At 38.6% G+C, this 13,008-nt stretch overlaps 1 protein-coding gene across 18 annotated transcripts in view; it reads right to left on the reverse strand.

The window, feature by feature from the left end:
- The window catches only part of ppip5k1b (diphosphoinositol pentakisphosphate kinase 1b), an 88,991-nt gene extending 79,148 nt beyond the window's left edge, over window positions 1–9,843 (reverse strand). For 11 of the 18 annotated variants that reach the window (XM_038301287.1, XM_038301285.1, XM_038301286.1 and 8 more), the window contains exon 1: window positions 9,680–9,843. The gene's annotated coding sequence lies outside the window, so the exon portion shown is untranslated. Of the gene's footprint in view, window positions 1–6,286; window positions 6,431–9,545 lie in introns of those variants that run through there. The other 7 variants (XM_038301298.1, XM_038301296.1, XM_038301292.1 and 4 more) reach the window with 5 other exon arrangements.
- Between the last annotated feature and the right edge of the window lie 3,165 nt (window positions 9,844–13,008).

Here is a 13,008-nt window from a genome sequence, read left to right on the forward strand (position 1 = left end):
ACAAGGTCCTTAAGTTTAATAATAAAAACGACAAATGCTGGTGAAGATTCTCAGTCATCCAGGTCTTAGACATTCCAAAAAAGGTAAACAAAAAAAACAATCCACTGAGACGTTTAGCATCCATCCAGCAAGCTTTTTTAATTCAAAATGCCTGAATTAAGGCTGAGGTCAAAGTTTTATAGAGTGGACCAAAAAATCAAAGCCTTATTTTTTTGGTCCACTCTATAAAACTTCAACAGCTTCGCCAGCTGGTTATGTCATAGCGCCCATTGGCTGACGAATCTGGCATTCAGAGGACGCCACCGCTGAATTAGCCTGAGAAATCTTTTTTAGCAGAGGGACTTTAGTTCCATTGTTGTTGCACACTGCAAAAATGATCTCAAAATTAGCAAAAATATCTTAAATTAAGGGTATTTACCCTTAATTTGAGCAGGTAAATGAGATGATTTGCCAATGGAATAAATACTTTTACTCTTAAAATAAGGTATCTAGATAGTATGCACTTGAAATAAGACAATGCAATTGTTTTTTCTCATTTAAGTGTAAATTGTCTTGTTCCATTGGCAAAGTGTTTCACTTAAATCCTTAATTCAAGAAAAAATGCACTTATTTTAAGAAAAAAATACTTATTTAGATTTCATTTTTTTGCAGAGCAGAAAAAGAAGTTTCAAATAGTTTCTTTTAAACTTGTTTTTCCATTTTTTGGCAGATTTTTCTCATTTTAAAATGCTATTTTTTTATTATTCTTTTTGTGATAGTTTTATGAATTTCCAATTGTGTTTTATAGATTGCGTTCTTTTCCCTCCAAATCCAAACGATGTTGCTAACATTCATGCAGAAAATTAGAAATGCTTTGCTCTTTACTCCAGAGGAAAGCCCCGCCCTTAAAAGGAAAGAGAATATATAAAACACAATTTGAAAAGAGTGAAATACGTAAAACTGAAAAAATATAAAAAAAAAAAGAAAAAAAGGATAAAATCTGAAAAAATAGCTAATTTATTTAAAACCTTATTAAATCGTTTTTCAAAGTATGATTTCCGGATTGCATTTTTTTTTTAATTCCTACTAACAGAACATATTATTTGTTGCAAGAATTGACTTTTTTAGACCTCTTTTTCTTTTACAAACCAAGATTGACGTGACATTCACTAAGAGACTGCGCCACCCACACAAGTTTAGCACACCCCACTTTTGACAGAAAAATATTCCACTTAATGTCTCACTGCACGAAAAATAAGAGCAAGCATGGTAAAAAAAAAAACAAACACACAAAAAAAAGAAAAATTGGAGGCAGCCAAAATGTTTTATGAACTTTTCACTCATCAAAGTAACAAACTTTGGTAAATTTCTTAAATGGGAATCAAATATTCTTCAAAAATGTCTAAATAAGTTTATTTCTGGACGCTCTGCTCGCCAATTCATGTTCTCAAGCTTATTTTTTCCTCCTGATGAAATGTTGGTCTTATGATCTGTGGTATTGTACTGCTGCAAAATGAACGCCTGATCAACCAGGCGCATACCAGAGGGTATTAGACATGGCTGCAGCCATTTACGTTCAGGGTCAGGGAAACAGCCCCAGACCAACACACTTCCTCCTAAAGGTTTAGTAAGAAAAAACTAAACATTTCAAATTTGATTCAGTCCATCATAATCTATCCAGTCATTTGATTGAGCAAAGTTTGTTTCCTGGCCCAGGCGAGACTCTGTCTTATTCTGGCCACTTAGTTACGGCTTTCTTGCTGCAGCTCATCTTCTCACACCTGCAGCCGAAAGTCAAAATGAAGAACCTTGCTTGCCTGTGAGAATGAAACACTTTTCCTCCGATACATTTGTGGCTTTGGGTCTGCCAGACCTCTTCCTGTCACAGTTTCCAACAGCTCCTGAGGGCCTTTTGTCAGCAATCACTGGAACCGTGACTCTCTTTGCAAGGAAAGACCTGCATGTTTGAGTGTTACGGTGATCCGCCTCTCTTCTATTGTGACTATTTTCACCATATCTGCAGTTCTTTCTACACTACACAATAAACATGGCATTCACAAGGGTATGCTGCAACAATGATTCCAACACTTCTTATATGCAGAAAGAGGTGTAAGAAATCAAAAGAACTTGGAACAACTGGAGGAATTCATAACTGTGGAGATACAGGTCCGATCTGTTCATGGCAATCGGCAAAAACCATATCTCTCTTTCAGGATGACATTTCTTTCTGATCGGACCGAATTAGATTACAATCTTCAGTCTGAAAATTTTACCTGAAACATTTTAGAGCTGATAAGGTCCTTAATCTGATTATTTGTGTCCTTCTAAATGTAGCTAATTAGGCCTAAAACCATTTGCAGTTATTTTCCTGAAGGCAGAGACAATGAGATCAAAGATGGCCGACTAAACAGCATGTTGTGGACTTCTGCAATGGCATAAATATCTGTAAGCAGAGAGTTGCTTACGGGCCCAAAACCTCCTAGTGGCCCCATCACTGGCCATCTACACAATAGTAGACTAGGACGTCTCTTTGCAGATCTAATGGTGCGGAAAATTCTTCTTTAACCCACTTGATAGTGAAATGACTGACCGCACTGGACCTTATTTATTCAGCACACACGGCAGATTTCAACATGATGGTGAGCCATTTAAACACGACACCAATAGCAAAGCAGACAGTGGTACTTTTAATTACTATGCTAATAACTGTTCATTAGACAGTGGGTAAAAAATACACTCATATATGTTTCAACTGCAATAAAGATCTTAAAACAACGATGTATTTGAGTATTTTATTTTTTACACTACGACTTGGAATTATGGGTAACCCAGAGTGCAGATTAAAAACATAACCATTACGTACAATGTGTTAGCAACGATGGATACACAAAAGAGGATTCCAGAAAAGAAAAAGGTAAGAAGAGCTGCTGGAAGAATGGAAAAATCTTCCCAAAATAAACACGTTTGTTCAAAGAATAACGAATAGGGAGAGATGGACGTTGCTGCTACAGTGAGTCAAGATTGCGACCAGGAGATGAATGGAGATGATGTGATGTGTGATCGTATACTACTGAGAACTGCATATTTGTACTTTCTTGGCCGATTTATGGAACTGTCGCCGTATCCTGAACCTTTATCATGTGTTGTACTTCATATGGGGCCCACCCACATAATATTGCTTACGGGCCGAATGTTCTGTCATTAAGCCATTGGACTTTTAGGTGAGTTTACCTAAAGAATCAGAGTTAACAGTTCCCCAAAGTTCAGCGTTATCTTTATTCCCTCAAAACAGAAACAAGTAGCTTCCTTACACAGGTTCACTGTTTAAGCATCAAGTCCCCTATGAAAACTAAATATCAGAAAAACTAGTGCTGCCACAATTAGTTGACATAATAGATGATTAAAATTCGTTTTCAGATTATTTTTTTTTGTCAGCCTGTTATCGCATTTTTATTTTGGTCTGAGCAAACGACTCATCTGAGTTCATGTAACTCCGCTCCACAGCACTAGTTTTGCTGTTCGCAGATCGCTGTGGCGTCACCATCAGGCGGCCACTCCGCCAACCCCTAGTGTCGAGATATTTTTGGAAGTTAAGACTAGTTTACTAATCAAAAAAATTGGTTGAAAGATTAGTCATTAGAAAGTTTGTCATTTGTGGCAGCTCTCATAAACACAAATTAAACTGATATTACATTGCAAAATTTTTTTTTTAAAAAGGTCAATATTATAAAAACCAAAAAAAAAAAAAAAACGAATGAAATGCCTCGAAGGCTGCATGCTTTGAAGAATCAGAAGCCGTAGATCTCTAAATCTTTGCTTTTCATTTATCACCAGCTTGTCTCCAAACAATCCTCTAAGGCAATGCTAACTGTTCTTAAAGGAGAATTCCGGTTTTTAACACTTTTAGCCCATTTTCTGTGGTGTCCAGGATGAAATCGAATGATCGACACCAAAATTTTGACAATTGGTCCTGTCTCTGCTTTTTGGCTCATGCAGAATCCCCCCGCTGGCTGCTTCAGAATGGCTTCCATAGTGCATGTCCGATAATGTCCTTAAAACAACCTTAAACGTTCTTTTTTTAAAATATGCTACTCACCGGGTCGTCAGCGCTGTTCAATGACGTTCCAAAAGAAGTTTCGTGAAGAAAAACCGTTCCTGTCTTGTTTTATTTAGCATTTTGTAAATCCCAGAACTATTTTTTCCGATACATCACAACCGCTTATAAACTTCCGCTTCCCGTTCGAATCTGAAGCGTTGCACACTCCAGACCACTAGTTGGCGACAATGTCTCTATATACTCCTCCTCAGTATATTCCGGTTCAAAACGGTATCCTCTACCGTCAAACTCAAAGTCCAATATGTCCTCATCAAGAATCCACCTTTCGTATTCCATTTTCAGAGTTTTTTAAAGTGTTTAACAGAGACGTTAGCACCTCGACGTCGGAGTACACAGAGTGAAGCATAAACACTTGGGCCTTGCGAAAAGACTACAGCTAAGTGTAAACAGGCCCCATTTCCGTTTCCGGTGGCGGAGGGATATTGACTATTCCAACAGAACTCAATGTGATTTACAAAATGCAAAATAAAACACTACAGGAATGTTTTTTCTTCACGAAACTTTTTTTGGAACGTCATTGAACAGCGCTGACGAACCAGTAGCATATTTTAAAAAAAGAACGTTTAAGGTTGTTTTAAGGACATTATCGGACATGCACTATGGAAGCCATTCTGAAGCAGCCAGGGGGGGATTCTGCATGAGACAAAAAGCAAAGACAGGACCAATTGTCAAAATTTTGGTGTCGATCATTCGATTTCATCCTGGACACTACAGAAAATGGGCTAAAAGTGTTAAAAACCGGAATTCTCCTTTAATACTTCCTGGATTCCAGTTTGCAAAAATGCAATACTATTAAAACTTTTAAAGACAAAATGAATTCACAAAATAAATACAAATAATAGAAAACCTGACATGGCCCTGATTATTTCCGGCAGTAAGTTATAAAGCTAACTATACCTTTTACTAGTAGTGGGGTGCGTACCTTATAACCTTTAATTAAAACATCATGCAAAACATAAAGCTGTCCTTTACTAAGATTATGAAACATATTTTTTTTCTGTGTATCATTTCCCTTTAAAGTCGTAGAGAACCGAATGTTCCAAACGTTGCATTTCCGAATTCTCCCGAGTGGGGCACGACTTTACAAGAGTGAATAAAGTGAATCTGATTGGTCGTTTATCAAGGGGGCGGGATTGTTGTGGCAGAAGGTTCACAAGCAAGTTTGATTGTGGCCGGTTTGTGGGAAGCATCTTGCTAACCAGTTAGCAACTTAGTGCTAGTAGGTTCCCAATAGGAAATTCCATTGGGACCAAGTAGCACTAAATTGGTGACTTAGAAACAACACTGTCAAGGAATGCTATGGACAGAGGAAACATGCAAGAGGAGGAGAGTTTAGTGTCGGAGGTCGTGGATGAGTCTCCTCCGTCATCCATTTTTTATTTAGAGGAGGAAAGCGGGGACGAAGATGTTGTGGAAGAGGACGCCAGGGCGGCAGAAGCTTGGTTTGGTGTAGAAGGCTTACAGCCGTACATGTTTGAGCCCTTGCCTCGCAACGCTGCCAGTTCTGTTAGCTCTACGCCTGCTGAAGACACAGACGTCCATCCACGTGAACACTGGGACGGAACTCTATGGGAAAGGAAAGGATTCTGATTTCAACCGTTGTGCATATTAGAATCAAAATGCTATGACCAAAAATATTGATTGACAGATGACCTTTGATATATGATTGGTCGAATTTAGGTGTTCAGGCTGACGTATAACTAACTGGCCTGCAGAAGATAAAAAAAAAAAAAACAGATTTTAGGACAGGATTCTTTTTTAAATAGAACTTTTCTAAATTTTGTGACAATATAGTCTGATGAATAGGACATTTCCCTAAGACTTTAACAGAAGGAAACACTTCTTAACAGTAGCAGTGGATCAGTTCAGGACTGCCTGTTCTGCATTTTCTAGATAAGATCAGCTGTGTGAGCACAGCTTTGTTAAACAGAGCCCTCATAGCCATTACCAAAACAAACCAGAGACGCTTCATGGCTATGTATTTAAAACAGAGAACAGGATCATTATGAGGCCTCAGGTAGAAGAAAAGAAAAATCATAAATTAACTGATCAAACAGAAGTCTAATGGAGATGCAACAGCATCCTCACACCAGTTAGCTCGACTCACATCATAACAACTTTAAGATCCTTAATGAGACGGGGGAAAAAATGCGATAAAAGGAAGATGAAGGGATAAATCAGGTTTATTACCGCTCTTCTCTGCCAGGCAGATTGGTCCCGGAGAAAAACAAAACCCTTCTTAATCGCTCATGAATACATTAGGAGGCGTGATGGATGACATCTCTAGCTGCCACCTGCGGGTCTGTGGCCAGAGACGCTCCAATGTCTCTGTTAAAACATGACTCAGGCAGAAAGCTTTTAACCTTTGACCCCGTCTGCCACCGAGCTAATGGCTGGGAGGAGCCGCTAGCTGTTATCGCCCGACAGTCCAGGGCCATAAAATTTTGTGAATGGATGAAAGTAATTGGGGCTTAACCTCTAAGTCAGAATTAGAAACAAAAGCATAATCGTGAAAAAGGGTCAGTTTATATAAAAGAAAAAAATAATGACACAATTATTGTATGTTCCGATCATCAGAGGCTGTTATCAGCTAATTTATCTTTTTTTAAAAGGCAGTTAATAATTACATCCAGTAGAAAAGCATGTGGGCAAACTCCATGAAAATATCAGTGTAGAGCTAAAGATAACAGACTAGCTATCAGCTAAACAGACGCCTCCTCCCTATATAAACCCAACTGAGGAGAAATTAGCTCTGCTTTTAAATAAAACGATTAAAAGAAAGATCATAAATTAATCTCTGCTATGAAAATGGAGATTATAAATACCCAAGGGTAATTATAAAGACTTTTATCGCTGCTCTGGTCATGCCTCCCTATTTTACAATGAAATGACTGCATAAGGCTCCAAACATCAGCATAAAACACAAAGATTAAAGATTTACACACAAAGGCCACAGATTTTATGTGAAAACTATGTCAATAGCCATAAACCGTGAAAATAAGGAATTTATTGATTGATTCAAATGTTTGGGCCCTAAACTAAACAGCGGCTGTTCCAAACGTTGCATTTCCGAATTCTCCCGAGTGCGGCCCGACTTCACACCAGTGAATAAAGTGAATGTGATTGGTCGTTTATTAAGGGGGCGGGACTGAAGATTGGTCAGTCATGATCTGTGTGGATAGACATGATATTTGGGGGAAAAAATGGTCAATTGCAGATCCTGCTTTGCTCAAGCGCTGAAAAAGAACAGGAGAAAAACCTTCAAGCTTTTTCCACACAATCAATGTGTTAACGAGGGGGATTTTATAACGCACGGATCTAGTGGGCGCAGTTTGCACAAAACCGTGAGTTTTTTTCTCTCCAAGTCTTCCTCTCTTCATCTATAAAAATCTGTCAAGCTCTCTGCTAAACTGGCATCAGAAATCCCAGCAGAGGAGTCTGAATGAAACAGACTAGTGCTAGTACTTATCCTGTTTCAGGTTATAAGTGCTAAAAACCTAGAGCGTGCTTTGGAGGCGCAGTGGTTCGCGCGCATGACCCATGTATGGAGGCCTTAGTCCTCGACGCGGGCAAACCGGGTTGAGTCCGGCTTGTGGTCCTTTCCCCTCTCTCATACCCCCTATCCTCTCAGCCTGTCCATAAAAACGAGCCACTAGTGCCGTAAAAACTCAAAAGAAAAAAAAATAATAATAATAGCCATAAAACCTGACATTATCCAATGCAGTTAGCAACACTGCTCTTTGCATTGTGTGTTTTCAAATGGTTTGCTGCTGTCTGTTTGGACCTTTCTGAACATGTGCAGCAAATGGAATGATCCAATGGGGGGGGGGGGGGGGGGGGGGGGGGTGACACACTTAATATTTTAGCTAAACTAATTTTATGAACAACATAATTAATGTGCATAATAAGGAATAGTTATATTAACCATACATGGAAACAGAGTTTTATGGGGCACCCAGGAATTTGGGGCCCTAGGCACCTGGCTAGTTTAGCCTAATAGTAGTTATGTTGCAAATCTATTATTCTGTTATCTTTTTGATTAACCTATTAATAACTGGTTTAAGAAAAGTTCCTTTGCCAGCTCCCACGCCAGAGGACGAAGAGAGCACATCCAGTTAGTCACAGTTAGAGAAACAGGACTACACTGAAAAACAGGCCAAGCTCCAGCATCTATAACAAAGGTGTTGATGGCAGCAGCACAGCTTATATTTCTCTCCAGGATGGAGTCACAGACAAACAGGAACAGACCAGATGAAGCTACTATGAGAATAAGCAGAGAGATTCTGCAGAGTGGGAGAATAGAGATAGAATGAAGCAGAATGATGAAATAGGGGTCCCTATGTCCTCCAGCAGTCTAAGCCTATAGCAGCAGAACTATAGAGAGCTCAGGATAACCTGAGCCACTCTAACTATAAGCTTTATTAAAAAGGAAAGTTTCAAGCCTAGCCTTTAGCACTTTCAGTGGCCTCCTTCACCTTGGACCCCCTGCTCTCCCTATCATTCTCCCTTCAACATATCTCACGGTCTTTTCTTACCTCTCACCCCTCACTTTCCCCCCAGATAACTAGTAATACCTCCACTTTTACAGTTCTTTTTTTATCTATAACCTTTAACCATCAACAAAAAGTATTCCACTTACGACACCAATGTTTAGTTGTTTAGAAGATTTTTTACTAAATTAAACCAGGTTAATCTAAAACTCTTCCACTTGAGTTCTGGATAAAGCATATTGACAGAAGAAAATGTTTTGCTATTTTTTTATCTTAAATGCAAAACGTTTATAAATATACATTATACTATTATTACATTATATACTATATTATAATACTATAATTCCTGCTCTAAGTGGGTCGCTCTGTCAGATAAAGACATGTGTTACAGTCTCTACACTCCAGTCAACAATCAATTACTAAATAAGTTGACGATTATTTTAATAATCGATTAATCTAAATAATTGTTTCAGCCCTAATTAAAACACATTCTCAATGGAAACTAAGGTATTAGTGAACCTGAATTTGTAACATTTTGTATATTAGAAGTATTTTTAGACAGGCGTCGGCGCAGCCATCTATCTATAAGGAACATGATAACCAGTTAATCTATCACACCGGGATGCCAAACACAACAACTGCCTCTGGATACGAATAAGACTTAACATCTGTTTTTACAGGTTTTACAGAACTGAGAGGTGAAACTGATCACTGAGTGTCAAACAAATGATAACAATAATAATTAATATAAGTAGAAAAATCCCAAAAGGTGATCATAAAAACTTCAGGTAAAACAAACGGGAACGTTTGTCTTTGCTTCAATTATCCATCTGTTTCCTGTTTTTATAATCGATTGGTTATTTCTGACCAAACATTACAGCTTTCAGGTCAACACAGCTGCTTTCAGACGCAATGAATGAGCTGACAGTAATCAGAGCGGCCTGCTCACTTTCACTCACCTGATAGATGCACCATGCTGAAGAAAAACTAGCAGGCTTTTCCCTCCTGCGGCGTAAATAAAGCTCAGTTTCCTTCTGTGACCTGAAGTTACCATGTGAGGGAAGCACAAAGAGCCCTGAAGTAACAGACTCACCGGTAGAAGCCACCAGCGGTTAGGCTGCTCCTCACTTCCGGGTTCAGCTGCTGTCTCCGTTTTCTGTCTCTTTACTCTCTGTAAACTTTTAAGCTACTCGTTAGAGTTCAATCCGGCCACTACCGTCATTGTGAGGCGGCTACAGTCAGATAAAACTGCTTCCTCCCCCCTCCTTTCCTTTTCTTATTCTTCTTCTTCTTCTATTGAGTTTTCTGGCAGTTTGCATCCTGTGTGCATTACCGCCATCAACTGGACGGAGATGTAATTCAGAAATATAATGTCTGTATATCTTTATATCTTCATGAAACTAAATTCTATCTATACTTACACACACGCACATACACACACTAAATTCTCCCAGCTAATTCTGTATCTTTTAAATATTTAATAAGTGCTTTAATTATCTTATCTGATTGATGCTTCCCTAATAAATCTGCCATCTTTACTGAACTCCCCATTACCCTTTCCAGTTCTTTCCTCTCTTTTGTATATTTGCTACAATAGATCAACACATGTTCTACTCCTTCGATTTCTCCGCAATAACAACAATTACCCGTTGGATGTTTCCCTATTATTTTTAGACCTGCATTTAAACTAGTATGCCCAATCCTTAACCTGTTTATCCATATTTCCTCTCTTCTACTCATTATACTGTTATATCCTATGCTAATATCTTTATGTATTTTATATAAATGTCTTCCTTTTTTTTCTAAATTCCATCTCTTCTGCCATACCTTATTTATTTTATCTTTAATAATTACTTTTATTTCTGTTCTACTTAGCGGGACATCATATTCAATTTCTCCTACTTTAACTGCTTCTTTAGCTAACTTATCTACTTTTTCATTACCTAAGATTCCTTTGTGTGCTGGAACCCATGTGAATTGAATACTTATATTTTGTTGCCTTATACCATACATTAAATAACTGACTTCATCTAAAAGATCTTGACGGCTTTCAGATTTTCCACTTTTAAAACTAGTCAGGCAAGACATTGAATCTGAACAGATAACTACATTTCTAGGCTTCACCTCCAGCACCCATTGCAATGCTAAAATAATTGCCAACATCTCTGCTGAAAAAATTGATAAATTATCTGTTGTTCTTCTCTTGATAGAAATATTTTCTTTTGGAATATATACTGCTACTCCTGTTTTACAATTTTCCTCTTTTGATGCATCTGTATATATTTGTGTCATATTTTCATACCTTACTTCTAAATGCTGCTGAATAATTTGATACAAACCTCCACAAGACTCTTCTATTTTTTTAGTTTCTAAATTTACTATTGGCATTTCGAAAAACCATGGAGCAATTTTAGATGTACTTACAGTTTTACAGTATGTTATATTACTTATCCCAGAATACTCTGCATAAATATTTCCTTCCCATCCAAAACTCCTTATATTATGGCCATATTCCCAACATTCTCTGAATATCTGTTTAGTAGGGTGATTTTCCTCATGCCCTTGTAAATTTAACCAGTAATTTATTGACAGTTTCATCCTCCTTAAGTCCAGTGGCATTTCTCCAGTAATCACTTGAAGAGCAGGAACTGGAGATGTTCGGAAAGCACCACTACATATCCTAAGCGCTTTGGCTTGGATTCTATCTAAATCCTTTTCTTATTCCCCCAGTTCGAAGATTTTATTAAAACAGTATAAACACCGCCATCTAGCGATCACATGGCCGCATTACAGGATTGCGCTCTTTGTCTTTGTTTTTTTCTCAGAATTCAGACTTTAATCTCAGAATTCTGACTTTAATCTCAGAATCCTGACTTTTTTCCCATGTTAAACTGAAATAAAAATTAAAAATCTTTTTTCAGTGGCCCTAATCCTCTTCCGTACTAATAACAGTTGGCTCCAGTGAAAAAAAAAAGGCAACCTCTGGAAAAGCCTTTTTTTTTTTTTTTTATTAACAGTTTGCTGAATCACCACAGCCCTTTCCCTGGAATACAACAAGCAGCTCTCCATCACAATATTTGGAGGTAACGTGAACCTGAGCAAAGTGAGCAGACTGTTATTTCCCATGTAGAACAATCATCTCTGCATTTTTACTCCGAAATTATTATTATTATTATTTTGTCACTTGGACGACCACCCTGGACTTTTTTTGTCTGAGTTGTCTGTCTTTTTTTGCAAAAAACAAAAACAAGGTGCTGGAAGCATTCCTCAGGGAGTTTGGTCCATATTGACATGATGGCATCACACAGTTGCCGCAGATTTGTCGGCTGCACATCCATGATGCGAATCTCCCGTTCCACCACATCCCAAAGATGCTCTATTGGATTGAGATCTGGTAACTGTGGAGGCCATTTGAGTACAGTGAACTCATTGTCATGTTCAAGAAACCAGTCTGAGATGATTCCAGCTTTATGACATGGCGCATTATCCTGCTGAAAGTAGCCATCAGAAGTTGGGTACATTGTGGTCATAAAGGGATGGACATGGTCAGCAACAATACTCAGGTAGGCTGTGGCGTTGCAACCATCCTCAATTGGTACCAAGGGGCCCAAAGAGTGCCAAGAAAATATTCCCCACACCATGATACCACCAGCCTGAACCGTTGATACAAGGCAGGATGGATCCATGCTTTCATGTTGTAGACACCAAATTCTGACCCTACCATCCGAATGTCGCAGCAGAAATCGAGACTCATCAGACCAGGCAACGTTTTTCCAATGTTCTATTGTCCAATTTCGATGAGCTTGTGCAAATTGTAGCCTCAGTTTCCTGTTCTTAGCTGAAAGGAGTGGCACCCGGTGTGGTCTTCTGCTGCTGTAGCCCATCTGCCTCAAAGTTCGACGTACTGTGCGTTCAGAGATGCTCTTCTGCCCACCTTGGTTGTAACGGGTGGTTATTTGAGTCACTGTTGCCCTTCTATCAGCTCGAACCAGTCTAGCCATTCTCCTCTGACCTCTGGCATCAACAAGGCATTTCCGCCCACAGAACCGCCGCTCACTGGATGTTTTTTCTTTTTCGGACCATTATCTGTAAACCCTAGAGATGGTTGTGCGTGAAAATCCCAGTAGATCAGCAGTTTCTGAAATACTCAGACCAGCCCTTCTGGCACTAACAATCATGCCACGTTCAAAGTCATTCAAATCACCTTTCTTCCCCATACTGATGCTCGGTTTGAACTGCAGGAGATTGTCTTGACCATGTCTACATGCCTAAATGCACTGAGTTGCCGCCATGTGATTGGCTGCTTAGAAATTAAGTGTTAACGAGCAGTTGGACAGGTGTACCTAATAAAGTGGCCGGTGAGTGTATATATATATATATATATATATATATATATATATATCTATATATATATATATATAT

This window comes from Cyprinodon tularosa, unplaced genomic scaffold, assembly GCF_016077235.1.
Source record: "Cyprinodon tularosa strain WSP-4 unplaced genomic scaffold, ASM1607723v1 ctg465, whole genome shotgun sequence".
Classification (NCBI taxonomy): Eukaryota; Metazoa; Chordata; class Actinopteri; order Cyprinodontiformes; family Cyprinodontidae; genus Cyprinodon; species Cyprinodon tularosa.